This window comes from Salvelinus alpinus, chromosome 16 (genome assembly GCF_045679555.1).
Source record: "Salvelinus alpinus chromosome 16, SLU_Salpinus.1, whole genome shotgun sequence".
Classification (NCBI taxonomy): Eukaryota; Metazoa; Chordata; class Actinopteri; order Salmoniformes; family Salmonidae; genus Salvelinus; species Salvelinus alpinus.
In genome coordinates, this window is record NC_092101.1 from 12,515,896 (window position 1) to 12,534,466 (window position 18,571).

The 18,571-nt window shown below is 43.8% G+C and overlaps 2 long non-coding RNA genes across 2 annotated transcripts; both read left to right on the forward strand.

Annotated features, from left to right (window-relative positions):
• Positions 1-6,794: 6,794 nt before the first annotated feature.
• LOC139541770 (uncharacterized) lies at positions 6,795-7,740 on the forward strand. The gene is made up of 2 exons (XR_011668401.1): positions 6,795-6,980; positions 7,289-7,740. It is a non-coding gene; the product is annotated as an uncharacterized lncRNA (long non-coding RNA).
• Positions 7,741-15,312: 7,572 nt separating this feature from the next.
• On the forward strand, positions 15,313-17,685 carry LOC139541771 (uncharacterized). Its single transcript, XR_011668402.1, has 2 exons — positions 15,313-15,495; positions 17,309-17,685. It is a non-coding gene; the product is annotated as an uncharacterized lncRNA (long non-coding RNA).
• The last annotated feature ends 886 nt before the right edge of the window (positions 17,686-18,571 follow it).

Consider the following 18,571-nt stretch of genomic DNA (forward strand, 5'->3'; position numbering starts at 1 on the left):
TACATAGTGTGATAGAAGGTTCTTATATATCTGGTGCTTTGCCAAATGTGGCATAAACCCTTTGCTTCTGAATGATTTCTAAAGCATATGTTGTGCATTAAAAAGGGTTTATAAGGGCTTAAAAGTTGTAGTTCATTTAAATACAGAAAATAAATATAAAAAATATATATTTTTCCGTCTCTTCCTATCATTCAACTTTTTTTTGTACAGAAGGACACATGTTCTTTGAGGGAAAAACTAAGGGGACTTCACAGACATGGAAACCAATATTTAATTTCCCGAAATGGTTAAAGCTAGAATTTAAACAATAACAAAACCGGACACCCTGCCTCTGTTTTGGTTAAAAATAAAAAGTGTTCAGTATCCAAATCACAATTATTCGGCAAATACATTTGCATGCACAGGAATTTGACTCTGTGAAAGAGTGCTGCCACAATAAACAGAATTTACAGACAGACAATAAGCTGGTGGTCCTATCAATAGGGGGCGGGGGTATATGGGACACAAGGTATGATGACTGATATGTTTGGCAAGGTAGCCCCAGCACCACCAGACAACATGTTGATAGGTACAGTATCTGTATTGGCTGTGAATGACAATAAAAGATGAAAGACAAGTGCAGTGGTGGAAAATGTACCCTATTGTCATACTTGAGTAAAAGTAAAGATCCCTTAATAGAAAATGACTAAAGTGAAAGTCACCCAGTAAAATTCTACTTGAGTAAAAGTCTAAAATTACTTTATCAAAAGTAAACGTAAATGCTAAAATATACATAGGTATCAAAAGTAAAAGTCTAAATAATTTCAAATTCCTTACAAACTAGACAGGACCATTTTCTTGTTATTTTTATTTACTGATAGCCAGGCGCATGCTCTCACCCTCAGACATAATTTACAAACTAAGCATGTGTTTAGTGAGTCTGCCGGGTCAGAGGCAGTAGGGATGACCAGGGATGTTCTCTTGATAAGTGTGTGAATTAGACCATTTTTTTCCAAATATAACGAGTATTTTTGGGTGTCAGGGGAAATGAATGGAGTAAAATGTACATACTTTTCATTAGGAATGTAGTGAAGTAAAAGTATAACGTTGTCAAATTTAAATAGTAAACTATAGATACCTACAGAAACTACTAAAGTTAAAAATACTTGACAGTACTACTTACAGTTGAAGTCGGAAGTTTACGTACATCTTAGCCAAATACATTTAAACTCAGTTTTTCACAATTCCTGACATTTAATCCTAGTAAAAATGCCCTGTTTTAGGTCAGTTAGGATCACCACTTTATTTTAAGAATGTGAAATGTCAGAATAATAGTAGAGAGAATGATTTATTTCAGCTTTTATTGTGTTCATCACATTCCCATTGGGTCAGAAGTTTACATACACTCAATTAGCGTTTGGTATCATTGCCTTTAAATTGTTTAACTTGGGTCAAACGTTCCGGGTAGCCTTCCACAAGCTTCCCACAATAAGGTGGGTGAATTTTGGCCCATTCCTCCTGACAGAGCTGGTGTAACTGAGTCAGGTTTGTAGGCCTCCTTGCTCACACACGCTTTTTCAGTTCTGCCCACACATTTTCTATAGGATTGAGGTCAGGCCTTTGTGATGGCCACTCCAATACCTTGACTTTGTTGGCCTTAAGCCATTTTGCCACAACTTTGGAAGTATGCTTGGGGTCAATGTCCATTTGGAAGACCCATTTGCGACCAAGCTTTAACTTCCTGACTGATGTCTTGAGATGTTGCTTCAATATATCCACATAATTGTCCTCCCTCATGATGCCATCTATTTTGTGAAGTGCACCTGTCCCTCCTGCAGCAAAGCACACCCACAACATGATGCTGCCACCCCCGTGCTTCACAGTTGGGATGGTGTTCTTCGGCTTGCAAGCATCCTCCTTTTTCCTCCAAACATAAGATGGTCATTAAGGCCAAACAGTTCTATTTTTGTTTCATCAGACCAGAGGACATTTCTCCCAAAAGTACGATCTTTGTCCCCATGTGCAGTTGCAAACCGTAGTCTGGCTTTTTTATGGCGGTTTTGGAGCAGTGGCTTCTCCCTTGCTGAGCGGCCTTTCAGGTTATGTCGATATAGGACTCGTTTGACTGTGGATATAGATACTTTTGTACCTGTTTCCTCCAGCATCTTCACAAGGTCCTTTGCTGTTGTTCTGGGATTGATTTGCACTTTTCACACCAAAGTATGTTCATCTCTAGGAGACAGAACGCGTTTCCTTCCTGAGCGGTATAATGGCTGCGTGGTCCCATGGTGTTTATACTTGCGTACTATTGTTTGTACAGATGAACGTGGTACCTTCAGGCGTTTGGAAATTGCTCCCAATGATGAACCAGACTTGTGGAGGTCTACCATTATTTTTCGGAGGTCTTGGCTGATTTCTTTAGATTTTCCCAAGATGTCAAGCAAAGAGGCACTGAGTTTGAAGGTAGGCCTTGAAATACATCCACAGGTATGCCTCCAATTGACTCAAATGATGTCAATTACCCTTTCAGAAGCTTCTAAAGTCATGACATAATTTTCTGGAATTTTCCAAGCTGTTTAAAGGCACAGTCAACTTAGTGTATGTAAACTTCTGACCCACTGGAATTGTGATACAGTGAAATAATCTGTCTGTAAACAATTGTTGGGAAAATTACTTGTGTCATGCACACAGTATATGTCCTAACCGACTTGCCAAAACTATAGTTTGTTAACAAGAAATTTGCGGAGTGGTTGAAAAACAAGTTTTAATGTGTATGTAAGTGTATGTAAACTTACAACTTCAACTGTAAGTACTTTACACCACTAGACAAGTGTAATATTTGCACATTGCACATTGCACACGTTATATTAGCAGAACACTACAGTACTTGCTACAGTGCTACAGTTGCTACAGTACTATGTGAATGATGGTTTATTCTACATGGAACTATTACACTTGAAAGTTATCAAAACACTTTGTTTAGAATATCTACTTAAATTCTGAAATTGCATTCCACATCCGTTTGATTACATCGATGGAAGGGACTTAACCACCCACTGGAAACTTGGAGACAGAACCTCACGCAGAGAGCTGTGCAAATAGACCATAGAAATGCCATTCTAGTACTGGTTAGACAGTTGAAGTTGTACTCTAAACACAACATTAAACAAAATCATATGGATTAATATCAGTCTGAACAAGGTGTAGATTAGAACACACATTGTTTGAACTTGTAACAAGAATGCATGGGATTATTACTAATAAGACTCAGCGCATCCAATGGCAATGTCCACAATAGGTATAACGCCGGGAGCTGCTTGCTGATGTAACAGCTCCAACGCAGTCACATGCTGACCACAGCTAAATAAATGTACACATACAATGTTATTCAATCATTGCACCCATACTGCTCACGCGCCTCAGTGAGTGTCTGCATGGCCAGGCGCTAAAATAGAAATAGGTTCTATTTGTGACGCTCAACGCACTGCAAGTCCGGCCTCTCCCATGTCCTCATTGGTTTTTAGGAGCATATACCCACGTGGGTGATTGAAAGATGAACTGACGTCCACACTCCAGTCAGTTATAGTAATGCACCGTAAAGTTGGTTGCCAACCGCCATATAAAGTCCAAAGAAGTAAAAAAGAAGCCTGAGGAGAGATGACGAGAAAGGAATTCGGTTTACTGTTTTATCTGCGGATTAATTGTCAGAGTAGAGGACCTTGTGCATTTCAGGTAAAATAACAACACAATGTTTATATCCCAGCACAAATTAGCTAGCAACAGCAAGCTAGCTAGCTGAATTTCCATAAATGTTTCATGCTTTCCGACTTGTCCACAAATTAATATAATTGGTTCAGAGTTTGTTTTGATATTTCAACCTGCGTGTCCTAGTCGTGTCTGGTGTGGGGGTACACAATCAACATCCATTTTGGTCAGCATGTTACACTTCCGACATCGCCTAAATAAAAACGATGAGCAAGTTCATTTTGCATGGCTAGTGCCCCGGGTGGGTGGAGATTTAATTTTACAACCAATGGAATGGTCTAAAATGTGCAAACCTCGCCCAACCGGGGCACGGAGTGGTGCAAAACTAACTCGCCCATTGAAACTGATTGCGGGTTATTGCGGGTTAGGGCGGAACTGATTGAATATAGCCCTTAGACAATATTTTTTATTTGGCTTAGTGAACTCAGATCTCTACGATTATTATTCTACCGAGGAGAGGAAAACCTGCCGAGGAAGAGGATGGAGTTGGTCTTGTTTTTGTCTGATGAAGAAGACACAAACCCCGCCCCCTGTTCATCCAAGACAGATTGGCCCTGCACCCGTCGAACGCCTCCATCCCTCACCTGTGCTAACACTTTGGTCACCTTTGAACACGCCACTAGTGACCCATAACCCCATGTGAGAGTGTCCCTAGTGGACAAAACAGGCGAAAACATCTCTAGAAAGACAACGTATACACAGGTCAGAATGTCTCCTACACATTTGGTTTCCTCAAAGCAAGACTTCTGTGAATGACTAATTAACAAGTTAACAATAGCAGAAACAAATAATGAAACACTATAAGCTCATGTAATGCATTTTTATATTAGACAGCATTTCACAGCCTTGATTAAAGAGATAGTTTAGGCTCTGTCCCTGCACTGTCCCGGAAGTGCAGGTCTACATATTGCAGGATGTGGGCCACAGCACTGAGCAGAAGGATGCCCATGTTCTCATCAACTTCCAGCTCATACGAGGAGTTCTTCACTGGGACAATGTAGGAGGTGGACATGCAAAGCAGAGCCCCAGCCTTGGTCATACACACACACACACACACACACACACACACACACACACACACACACACACACACACACACACACACACACACACACACACACACACACACACACACACACACACACACACACACACACACACACACACACACACACACACACACACACACACACACACACACACACACACACAGAGAGAGAGAAGTCAGCTGAGGATGTTCAGTGTAGAACTACAAACAGTATGTGTACATTCCAGATATTCAAATAGCTAATGACTAACTCGTCAATAAGGGGTATTATAGAGAGTGCTGTCTGCTGAATGTTTTCGTCATGGCCGGTTTCCTGACACACCTGATCCACGTGTCAGCAATGCCACTTGATGCACACCTGCAAAACACATTTGTTTCTCACGCTGTCAATTGACCTCAGAGTATTGACAATTCTTACACGACAACCATTACTGCCATTGCTGAAACACTTCCGCTTTTCCTCTCCCAGGTCACTGATGTGTTCTCTGGGCTGTTGGCAGGTGGTGCCTAAGCCTTTTGGTGTAGCTGGACACCTTTTAGAAGCATCCACTACAAGGACGACACTGTGGACCTTGTCTTTAAGGGACGGCTTCTTCAGTCTCTGATCTCACAGGCTTCTCAGGACTGAACTGTAGAGGATGAATGGGAATGAGAACATTAGCTTGGTTCGTCAAACCTATCAGCTGAGAATAGTCTCTACTAAGCAGAGTAATTTATATCAGGGGTGAGCAACTCCTGTGCTGTCCTGTGAGGCTGCCTGCATTATTATAGTCCAACCCAGCACAAACGCACCTGATTCATAACAGTGGTTTTAATTGCAGACCGTGATTAGGTGAATCAGGTGTGTTAGAGGTAGCCTGGTACAAAAGCCGATACACACTGTGGCCCCTGTTTCTCAACCCTGATCTATGCAAATGTCGACTCCCGATACCTGCACTGTGTCTTAAGGCGTCCTCATACATCGGTTCAGTTTGCTCCTAGTAGAACTTGGCTAGGCGAAGTGAACGTCTGTGCTCACATACTCCCTTAAAAGACCTTTGCTTGAGAAACGAGGGATGTTACTGTTTGTGCCTTTTGTAAGTTTGGGGCAATTATGTTGCATGAGAGATGGAATCCAAATCTTTCGCCGGACATACAATTGTATGCCTACTCACATTGTAGGTCACTCAAAGTCCTCTGTGTGGCCATTTCCCACAAATCCCAATAGACAATGCAGTACATTTGGGAGCCTAACACGGAACCCAAACCGGCTGCGCCATCGTGCATAAATTTATGTTGTCCCCCTACACCAAACACAATCACGACACGCAGGTTAAAATATTAAAACAAACTGAACCAATGACGTTAATTTGGGGACAGGTCGAAAAGCATTAAACATTTGTGGCAATTTAACTAGTTAGCTTGCACTTGCTAGCTAATTTGTCGTATTTAGCTAGCTTGCTGTTGCTAGCTAATTTGTCCTGGGATATAAACATTGAGTTGTTATCTTACCTGAAATGCACAAGATCCTCTACTCCGACAATTAATCCACACATAAAATGGTCAACCGAATCATTTCTAGTCATCTCTCCTCCTTCCAGGTTTTTTCATCTTTGAACTTATACGGTGATTGGCATCTAAACTTTCATAGTATTACTACACCGACCGGCAACACAGTTCGTCTTTCAATCACCCACTTGGGTATAACCAATGAGGAGATGGCACGTCGGTACCTGCTTCTATAAACCAATGAGGAGATGGGAGAGGCAGGACATGCAGCGCGATCTGTGTCAGAAATAGGAATGACTTCTATTTTAGCCCTTGGCAACGCAGACGCTCGTTGACGTGCGCGAGCAGTGTGGGTGCAATAATTGAATAACATAGATTCCTAAATTAATTTTGCAACGCTCACGCACGCGACGCGAGCGGAGTGGTCAGCCTGTTAAGGTAATGCTGCCTTTGCAGACTGACACATCTGAGGTTGAAATGGTCTGATGAGTTTGTGCACAACGTGTTGGAAGGCAGTTCCTCTGTGAGACTCAGTTGGACCAACAAACACAGCCTACTTCTCCACAGAGAAACCACAAGCAGAGTCTACGAGGGAGTCGGATCGAAAGCTTCCTTTTCATCATCTCACAGAATCGAGCACTGCATCCGGCCATGAAAGTGACAACGAGAATCATGTTGTGCTTGTCAATCATACTGAATGGTAAGTACATTTTACAATAACAATGGTTAAAGATATTAAACATTTGATATAACCTCATTGAGTGTTTTGTCGGTTGTGTTCCTCAATGCATTTAAATTCTTTACTGTCAGTTAAAATTGTACTGGTACAATCCTTCAGTAACCGGGACACTTTGTTGCGGTGACAGTTCAGTAGGCATAGCAAGACATTATGAAATGGAATGCATTTTCCAATCAGAATTGACTTGATGAACTAGTTATTAGGGGTTGTATCTGGACCGGGCCACTGTCTGTAGCCCTGTATGATTTGCCTCCTGTGACTTTCTACAGGTGTACGTTTGAGAGAGTCCCTGGGTGTATCACTGAAGAGCTTATCAGTGAAAGTGGGCGAGGATGCCACTCTGGACTGCACTCTGTCCACTAACTGTAGCATGGCCACTGTGAGCTGGTACAAGCAGAGTCAAGGAGAGAGGCCTGAACTGGTACTCAGCTACCGCCTGACCAACACCTCCCACGTGCTCTACGGCCACGGCTTCCATCCCAACAAGATCACTGTCCAGACCAATGATAGCAGGCCACTTCACCAGCATCAGTTACTGATCCATGGATCTAAAGAGAATGACGTGGCTGTTTATTTCTGTGGACTAACAGAAGGATTTGAAAGAACAACTGATTTGTAGAGACGGATGTGAGGTGTACTATGTAATAACACTGTACTGTATCTACAGGCTACTCTGTATTGGTCTTCCAAAGCAGCTCCTAATAAACTCAAGTTGATGTTGTTTTGTTGTTGTCATGTTCTAAGAGTGCTGTATCTCTTGAGTGTCTTTTATGGGGTTTCATGGACTATTTATATTGGGTTAACTAACATTTATAATGTAGGCAGAAAGGGAGAAGGGCAGAAACATATCATGTAAAGTGAATTGTGGTTTACCACAGATCATTGACACTGTCAGAATCACCCCATTCTCCAGCGTGGGCAGAACCGGAGAAGTCGTACATCTGTTTCAGACACAAGCACTTGTGCCAACCGTTCTTTCCTGTTTTTCTATCCTCCTACAAACTGAATAACTGATCTACTTGTTTTGAGCCTGATATAGAAGGGGGCAACATGTGCCTTGGGAAAACACTCATGTTCCACCCAGATAGTTTTTCACAACATTTCCTCTCTGCACCAGTGTCCTTCCTCTATAATAACTTAGTTCTGAGAGTCTAGCTATTAACGTTACCTTTCGAGAAGATGGAAATAGGAATCTATCATTTATTGACGTTCTCCTAATTAGTGATGAGCTGACGGTTCTTAGAACGATTGGGCTAAATGCTCAAATGTTGTATAAAAGATATGAGGTGAAGAACTGCTTTTTGTTGAATGTCTAGCAACCCAAAGATTGCATGTTCGAATCTCATCACAGGCGACTTTAGCATTATAGCAACTTTGCAACTACTAACTACTTTTTAGTTCCTTTGCAACTACTTAGCATATTAGCTAAAGCTAACCCCAACTCTAACCTTAACCCTTTTAGCTAACCCTTCCCCTAACCTTAAACCCTTAACCCTTTAACCTAACTCCTAACCTTAAGCCCCAGCTAAATGCATCATATCGGGATGATTTCTGTATTTTGAAAGTTACATATCTTGAAAGTCCATGTTTTGCTTGTCAACAATCAAGTTATGTCAACGATTGACGAATGAAACAATATTGTTTTTGGGTGGAGTTTTCCTGTAATAAGTGCTGGCCTCAACACATTACAGAAAGAGATGAATTAACTGTATAGGAAGCTCTGGGGACAGGTCATCTGCATACCGGACAGCCAATAGATTGGCGGATGCAAACAGATCATCTTTAGCGGACAACAGTTCGTAAGGGGTTGAACAAAAAAATCTGTTCGCGATTTCGTTCATACTGGTTAACCGGCATCTGAGTTGTGCGGTTGCAATATCAACAGCCCCTTATCTCTGATATATCTTGGCATGCATCATTCACGACTACGTTTAAGTTGTGTGCTGCTCAATGGATATATAATGCACAATGTCTCAGGAAAGACTGTCTGGGTTGGCAATAGTCAGTATAGAAAATAGTCGGGCCCACAACCTGGACCTACAGGCCATGGCGAAAACATTTGCACACAGAAAAGGAGGACTTCAGGACACGAGAGGAGTCTCTCTAGTTGGATTTAATTTGATTTGATTTAATTGACCTTGAATATTGACATTTGTGTAGGCTATTATCCAGAGTTCAGCAATAAATAAATAGTTGTCCTCAAGCTGACAATTTTTTCCCTCATTGTTAGGCTATTTGATGTCATTTTTATTTTCAAAAGTTTATAAAGTCCCATAGGGCGGTGCAAAATTGGCCAAGCGTTGTTCGGGTTAGGGGAGGGTTTGGCCGGGGGGGCTTTACTTGGCTCATCGCGCTCTAGTGACTCCTTGTGGCGGGCCGGGTGCCTGCAGGCTGACTTTGGTTGTCAGTTGAACGGTGTGGCTTCCGGGCTAAGCAGGTGGGTGTTAAGAAGCGCGGTTTGGCAGGTCATGTTCCAGAGGATGCATGACTCGACCTTCGCCTCTCCCAAGCCTGTTGGGGAGTTGCAGCGATGAGACAGGATCCTAATTGGATATTATGAAGTTGTGGAGAAAAAGGGAAGAATAATTTTTGTTTGTTTATAAATAGCAGCTAAATGCAGTATGTAGTTATAAGTAGTACACTGCATATAAAACAATCCCTATTAAGCTAGTGTTTTGAGGGTGGACTGACTATATTATTTGGCATTAATAGACTATTTTTACACAACTTTCTATCCAAGCTGGGAGAGAGCGAGAGGACGGCTCATGTCATGCAGGTAGGCTATACAGGACAGCTGTATATTCAAAACATTTATATTGGTAGCTGATTAGTATGCTGTTGCATCTAACATTTATTTTACAATGTGCAATATTTGAATTTCAACTTAATTACTGAACAAGTAGGCTAATTACATTAATGCCAGCAGTCTAAAAATGGCAGCATTGCCACAGCGTGTATAGCTTCGTCAAACTTTAGGTTTAACATGATAAAATGACGACCAAATAGGCCTATCAATAACCGCTTATCCATTAGCTAAAGCAAAATTAAGCCCTGGCACCACAGAAAGCCTATCATCGATTCATTCGATAGGCATGCAGGTGCATAGACAGGTCATAATTTCAGCACCATGGACAGCGATTGGTAGTCTATTCTTGTAAAAAAAAAATGGGGGGGGGGGATTTGTAACATATATGTTTTGCCAATTCGTAACATATTGTTCTAATTGCAATTGGTAACATTTTGAACAATTTACAATTCGAAATATATCATATAAATTCTAATTCTTAATATGATACGAAATGGATGATGGATTTAATACATTCCAATACGAAACGTAACATGTCATGCTAAATGGAGTGTCTCGGTTTTACAGACGGAATCATACGAAATGCTCTGACACCACGTTGGTGTGAGAGGAGAGAGCTGCATGATACTGGAGGACAAGACACCAAGACCCTCAAGGGACTCAGGCAGTTGGCTTTTCTCCTCTCCAGAGCACCAACTGAAACAAACCACTCAGCCAGAATGAACAGAGCAGGACTATGTTTCACTTTACTACTACTGGGGTAACTTTCAGCTTAACTTTCAATGCAGATTGCACTTCATTCTATCTGCATTCTTGCAGTGTTCTGATGATAATGATAGTCATGTTTTTCCTCAGGTGTGTACATGGGGGGAAGCCCTCTCAAAAGGATGTGGTGTTTAGTAGGGGCATCCAGCTCTTTGTAGAAGGTAAGCTGGAATTTTAATAGCTTTTGCTGCAATGTGTATTTGAAGGCTAATTGTTATTGACACATTCTCACACTAAGGAGCTCACAATTGTCTGTACTTCAATAACATTTGCTCAAGCGAGTTCTAAGATTTCTCCAAGTGTTTGGTTCGAACACACCTTTTCAGCCCAAAGTCTTCATGCATGTTGACTTTCTTTCTCCTGTCAGGTTTGAACCCTTCTGATCCATCTGTACTCATCCTCTCCTCATTCGGGAGTGACCCTGGTGCTTCACACACACCTATGCTGGTGTGTGTCCTCAGTGGTTTACACACACACCTGGTGGACATCATTTGGTGGATCAACAACACCGTGGTTACCCCAGAGAACAATGTTGTTTGGAGTTCCAGGGGAAGCAATGGCACGTACACAGCTACTGGACTGTGGACTGTGTCTGGAAAGGACTGGAAGCCACAGAATTACTACCAGTGTGGAACCAGACATGAAGGAAAGCTTTATATAAATGTAACACAGTCCTCACTTTGCAGGGATTTTACTTAATTACAAATGTTTGTTAATTTATCAAAAATGATCTGTACTTGACAGCCTCCTTTGCATTTAATGTACAGTCTTTAAACTTATTAAAATATGAATGCCATTGTGTTTTTTTTGAGTATTTTAGTGAAAGGTTATTTTCCTGGCTGCTATTACTACATGTTGACACAAGAGGGCGCTCCCAGCCTAAAGTTGGAGGAGATGTGGTCGTGTTGGGTGACGGTAAAGTTCTTATGCAGGGCATCTTTTACACACTCACTGATTTCAACTGACACAATGTTTCTCTCTCAAGCTGTTATATAAATGGTTTAAAAAACGGCACTTCTTAATCAAGCACATGCTGAATTGTTCAAATACTCTTTAATTGATATTCCAATTATTGTTTCCTCCTCTCAATAATCATTTATAAGGTTGTGATATCATCATCTATAAAATACAGAAAGTAAAAAAATATATAATTTATAAGGTTGTGATATTATCATCTATAAAATACAAAAAGTCTGACATCCACTTCTTTATTTTGCCCTTTGTTCTGCTAGTCTGATTCCTATGAATAATTAACCATAACACCCCAATTGCCAGTATCAGCCAATGACCTTGGTGTTGCAGCTCAGCTAACTGCTTGCTGTGTTAGGAAAGTCAGCAGATCTGGGCTACTTGTTGAAAAACCCTGGAGATATGAGGAAGTGCTGAGTGGGAGATAGGATGGGGAAGCGTGCACGTCGTGTGTGTTGTCTGTCCGTGGCCTGTGTCCAATTTGTAAGGCGACAAAGACAACCTCACCATACTGTGTGTTCCCGAACAGGAAGTGACAGGGGCAGTGGATGGGCTGGATCGGTCAGTTTACTTTAGGGGAACGTTTTTTTGGCAGTAACCCCCATCCAATTTATCTTACTGTCAAGTGCAGCCCGCTGGTTTCATAATAACTCTAACGTGACCAGGGATTTGGGTGCGTCTTCTGACACTAAGTCAGTAGATTCTAATGGCAAATCGATGACACGCATCCCGAGATATAGCGTAACGAGCGTGCAAAGACACATCATTGAGTGAACTACTGGTGAAGCATGTTGTTGCCCCTATGCACTGATCTGTGGTCAGCTTTGCCTTTTACCTCCGAAAGGCCAAGGTCAGGATAGGAGTGGGGTTATCCGATCCTAGATCTGCACGTGGTCGTGGAGCCAAGCTGCACGTCTACTAGAGACACCAGGGAACAAACAGTACGCGCCACATCAGTGTCACTGCATCTGGGTTGTTCTAAGGAAGAGGTCAGTAAGCACATATAGTTCTTCTGGTTTGTCTGACTCAGCAAGAAGTACCTTTCTGCTCAGCCCTCCCTGATTGGCTGTGGTGATGAGAGCTATGTACTGCATAGCTATGGGAGTTGTAGACGGATAGTGGAAGGGAGGGAGGGGGTTATAGACAGCTAAACAGGGAGCTATGTCGACTATTTAGCCGTGTGACACTGCAGTCTTTTATGACTGGCTTCTCACCCTACTCACACACACACACATTCTGAGAAGTCACACACACGTTACGCTCACTCCCTATCCCAAGGCTTGCCAGCCCTATTGGAGGCAGTGGCGTTTTCACTACGGAGGGAGAGGGTTTGCCCGTGGCCTCGATAACCTAAAGTGCTGAGAGGATGGAAAGGAGACGGCGGGATCTGTATGATGCCAGTCGGTGGTCGGATCAGGGAGAAAATAGAAACAAAGGCCTGGTCTTTCTGGCTTCATTAAAGGGCTGATTTAAACTGTAAAAGAGACAGTTCGATGTTTTCGACAAGACGTGGGCCTTTGTCTGCAGTTCATTACATCAATCTGCTGGGATGTCCAGCAAAACAAACAAAAATTTTTTCTAAGGAAAGTTCCAGACCAAAGTAGCTATGCTAAATAGCCCCCCAACCCACTGGCAACCTTCCGAATCCCCACTGAAGATAAGGATGTATTCCCTTTCATAGGTTTAGATCATGCAGTGCAATCTCAGGCGTGTGTACCCGAATAGTGAGTAGAATGAATGAGTAGTGAGACATGCCGCAGCTAAATGTGTTGACATGCGACTGCTGACGTCAAATGTGGTTATTGTTAGTGGCCCTCAATGACAACAGTTGTCGGACTCCACTGGCCTGGCTGCCTGCAGGCCTGCTCTACCGTTTGGGCTCTTGGCGTTCCACAGCTGAACCCTGTCTGTGTGCCTGAGAAGCTGCAGCCATGTTGTTCAGCTGCAGAAGTAGTCCTCCCAGAGTAGAGGAATGTAGTAAACAAGATACCAGTCGTGTTTTAAGCCTGAAAGTCAATATGATTGGAACCGGTTTTGTATTAAGTGTGTTAGCAAAGGAGAGAGGGGAGATGTTAGTTAGCTCTGCATAAACCCCATTTTGAAGCAAGTTTATGCTCTATAACCTCTTGGCCTCATTCCAACAAATCCTACTTATGAAAGCGCCTGAGCAGGGATAAACTCTTTTGACCAGCTCAGAGGAACTGAGGTGCACTATTTTAGTCTTGACCAAAGATTTGCAAGGGCAGTGTGTTGATGTAGTACAATGCACCACCTACAGCATCACCCACTCCCTACCCCCACTACCACCCACCTCCTACCCCCACTATTTGAGAGTGGTTATTTCATCCAGTCCCGTCCCTCAGCTTTTTACCAAAACAGTGGGGGGGGGGGGGGGGAAATGCTTTGTTATTGTTTCAACTGTCGATTGCCCCCTTTAAAGGATTATGGATCAATACACTAGTAAACATGGGTAGAACATGATCAATTTCACAGAAAATAGGAACAGGTATCATCACTATACTGCAATCTGAACACTGAATCTAGATAGGTTGGCCAAAGTATCAATAACCCCAACATTCACAAAATACTGAAAATAAATGTGATTTAAACAGGATCATTGTGAAATGATTGTAAGCCATTTTAGGGGTATGAACGTGTTGATGACGTGTTTACGAAGTCTTATAATGCATTATAATTGTACATAGTCTGAGTGGAAGATTGATGGTTTCAGTTCAGCCCCAGGGAACATCCGACATAACTAAAGTGTCAGGTGATAACCACATGGGAAGTGTAAACATTTGCACAGTTGGCAATTCTTAATTGGAAGCCAATTGTGGTGTCACGTGCATCATACAGGTCATCGGAGCTACTGCGGAATTTGTCCAATCACTAGAAGGCCCTACCTATAAGTCCAGCAAACACCTTTTTGAAGTCTGCATTCTGAGAATCGTGTACACCAAACGATGCATGAAACATGGAGAGGGGGCGATATGCACTTTTGCATTCTAGGAGAGTTCTACTCTAGGAGAGCAAATTCTTTTCATTGGTCATCTCATATTCATTTTCACAGCTAGACAAAGTCATTTCTTTGTTTTGGACATTACAGTATGAAACAAAATGAACTGAAATGGTTATACTCGAATCTAGACACAACCAGACTTACTAATGTTTTGTTTAATAAGAAATACTAGTCAAACTGGCTATAATTGCTCTAAAGTAGTTTCATAATTGTACTTTTAAAAATATGAGGCGTCGGTCTGAACAGCCCTTAATCCCTCCTAGACTAGGGAGGATGTGCAGTTTCATTGTAGACCATGTTGACAACATCTCAGTCCTGTCTCTCTCTCTCTCTGTCTTTCTCTCTCTCTCTCTCTCTCTCTCTCTCTCTCTCTCTCTCTCTCTCTCTCTCTCTCTCTCTCTCTCTCTCTCTCAGTCCTCGTCTCTGTCGCTCTCTCTTTCTCTGTCAGTATCTCCCTCTCCCTCCCTCCCTCCCTCTCTATCTTTCCCTCCACCCCTCTTTCTCAAGACAAAAAGGTGACTAATGCTGGCGGCAGGCCAGATCTGTATTTACATGTCTGTGAAGGGAAGGCGGGGTAACAGGAACCGGTCTGAACCAGCGCGCGCCGACTCTAAGGGCTATTCCAGTTCCCTCCCGCTCCTCCCTCTCTCCCTCTCACTCTCCTTATCTCCCCCCTCCTCTCTCTTTCCTCTCAGACTCAAGAGAGGACTGGCTGAACTTTTCCTCAAGCACCCAGTCACATTCTGTCTCCTGGAACAGGACCTGGGTACACATTCCTGGAACGTGAAAGAGGATCTATCTCCCAACCGCAGTACAACAATGTTGATGGAGTGATGCGTGGGGATCGGGGCGCCGCAGGGCGCAGCAGGATAGGTGTTTACGCCACAGTTACATGAAGTAGTCAGGAGGTGTGATTGGTATGTCATACATGTAAAGTATTATCAGGCGTGCATACTTGATGACATGAGTACATATCTACGCCTACCTAATCTGAGAAGAGCAATATGTACCGGGTAGTGGGTACACCGTATGTGGATCATGGTTATGGTGGGGAGGAGATGAGGAGGTTTGAAGTAGCCCCTCTTGCTTGCCCATGATGTGGCTTCATTTGGTTTGGGAGTCATCAGGTGGCTATTTACGGCCAATATACGCTCAAGATCTGAATCAGGACAACATGATCATCAGCACGGAGATCAAGTTTGTCCAGTCCAGGAAATGAATTTCTCATCCTGACCATATATGCAGGTGTCGAGAGACTACGTCTTTGGCAAGCAAGGATATGACACTCAACTGTTTCTTGCTGTTATATTTTGAGGGCAATAATTAGTAAATACAAATTGAATAAAAATTACAATTAAATTATATTTATTTCAGAACAAAGTCATCAATAGAAAATGCATTTGGCAAAACATCAGAATAAATTAGACATAAATCCAATTTTTACAGCCCAGTACCGACTAACACATGATGACAGCTAGATTGACGTTATGAAATCCATAGATAGAGTGGCGGGAATCAGACGATGTATCTGAAAGTCAGGGACAGGATCAGGCTGGTGCAAGTTGCTTCCCACTACAGACAGTTATGCTACAGACACCCACCTCAGACAGTCACAGCAGTGCCGGCCCGATCCTTTTGGGAATGAGCCATGGGTCGGACAACATTTTGCAGTTTTAAAGCAAATTTCCTGCAATTCTATACATTTTGCCATGACTTTATGCCATGTTCATACAATATATGGGTGAGAGTGAATAACAAAATAAATGGGGGCCCCCTGGAGGTCAGGGCACCTGGAGGTCAGGGCACCTGGAGGCCAGGGCACCTGGAGGTCAGGGCCCATGGAGGTCAGGGCACCTGGAGGTCAGGGCCCATGGAGGTCAGGGCACCTGGAGGTCAGGGCACCTGGAGGTCAGGGCACCTGGAGGTCAGGGCCCATGGAGGTCAGGGCACCTGGAGGTCAGGGCACATGGAGGTCAGGGCACCTGGAGGTCAGGGCACCTGGAGGTCAGGGCACCTGGAGGTCAGGGCACCTGGAGGTCAGGGCCCATGGAGGTCAGGGCCCATGGAGGTCAGGGCACCTGGAGGTCAGGGCCCATGGAGGTCAGGGCACCTGGAGGTCAGGGCACCTGGAGGTCAGGGCACCTGGAGGTCAGGGCCCATGGAGGTCAGGGCCCATGGAGGTCAGGGCCCATGGAGGTCAGGGCACCTGGAGGTCAGGGCACCGGGAGGTCAGGGCACCTGGAGGTCAGGGCACCTGGAGGTCAGGGCACCTGGAGGTCAGGGCCCATGGAGGTCAGGGCCCATGGAGGTCAGGGCACCTGGAGGTCAGGGCACATGGAGGTCAGGGCCCATGGAGGTCAGGGCCCATGGAGGTCAGGGCCCATGGAGGTCAGGGCACCTGGAGGTCAGGGCACCTGGAGGTCAGGGCCCATGGAGGTCAGGGCCCATGGAGGTCAGGGCCCATGGAGGTCAGGGCACCTGGAGGGCAGGGCCCATGGAGGTCAGGGCACCTGGAGGTCAGGGCACCTGGAGGTCAGGGCCCCTGGACACGTGCTCTGCGTGCCTGGTCGCAAATTTGGCCAGGATTACTACAAGGTTTAGATAGCTTGCTAGACTAATTCACCTAGCAATTCAATAAAGGTTAGCTGACATGGGCTTATTGAACAAGAGGAAAACTGCTGATGCACAAGCACATTTTAACTCCTGTATTCTACTCTTCTAATTCTCAAGCGGATGCTTATGATGCTTATTGGCAGGACCGGCCCCGAGTCACAGGATGGAACAGGCTACAGAACAAGTCAACACACTGAGAGTCAGATGAGAGTGTCACTATTTGTGGACCCTGGGGAGGACAGTGTCCAAACAGGACTCGCCAACTCAGTCCGCTGTCATCACCGGAGACGGACTATTTCAATTCCAGTCACCTCAGGTTATCAAGTGGAGATAGAATTCTAATTCGTTTTTCCGGCCATTATCAGACGTCCAGTTTGATTTCCATTCCATGTTCATTCATCGATTCTTGAGAGTTGATATTTGATTTATCTCTTGACTAGTTGAAGCGGCAACCAAACACCGAGGGGTTAACAATAAATATCATGAAAGAAGGCATGTTCGTTATCTCTGTAATGTTTCCCAGTGATTTATTAAGACGCACAAATGACAACATATCAATCCCACTAGGATCTTCGTCAGGTCATTTCAACAATAATGTACCAGTATGTAAATCGGAATATACACGCTTGTGTCAACATATGCATGTACACTGAACAAAGTTATAAACGCAACACGCAACAATTTCAACAATTTTACTGAGTTACAGGTCGTATAAGGAAATCAGTCAATTGAAATAAATTCATTAGACGCTAATCTATGGATTTCACATTACTGGGCAGGGGCGCAGCCAAGGGTGGGCCAGGGAGAGCCTAGGCCCACCCACTAGGGAGCCAGGCCTAGCCAATCACAATGAGTTTTTCCCCACAAAAGGGCTTAATTACAGACAGAAATACTCCTTCGTTTCATCAGCTGTCCGGGTGCCGGGTCTCAGACGACCCCACAGGTGAGGAAGCCACATGCATGTATATAGATTTATTCCATGGAATTCACATACACGCTTCTTGGTAAAGAATGCAAAGCTTTTTTACATGGTAATGATAGCCCAGAGATAGCATGGGGTACTCATAGCGGCAAACTGTTTTTGAGGCGAACTAGAGGGGGGTAGAACACGTGGTAGACGACTTCTGTTTCTGGTTTATATGGCTCAAGAATACAGGGGAAACGTAGTTGTTGGATTCAGTCAGGCCACTGGAGGAGGCTGTGTTAAGGGACAGGTCACGACCTTTGGCCTCACCTCATAACTCAGCCAAGAGCTTCACTGCACTGAGGAGGATTCCAGTCCAGAGTCTCCATTCATGCCGATTCAGAGGTTTTATAACCCGTGACCAAAGATCCATGCTACCAGGCAGACCAGTGTAAATGCCCCTCCAAACCAGTGTA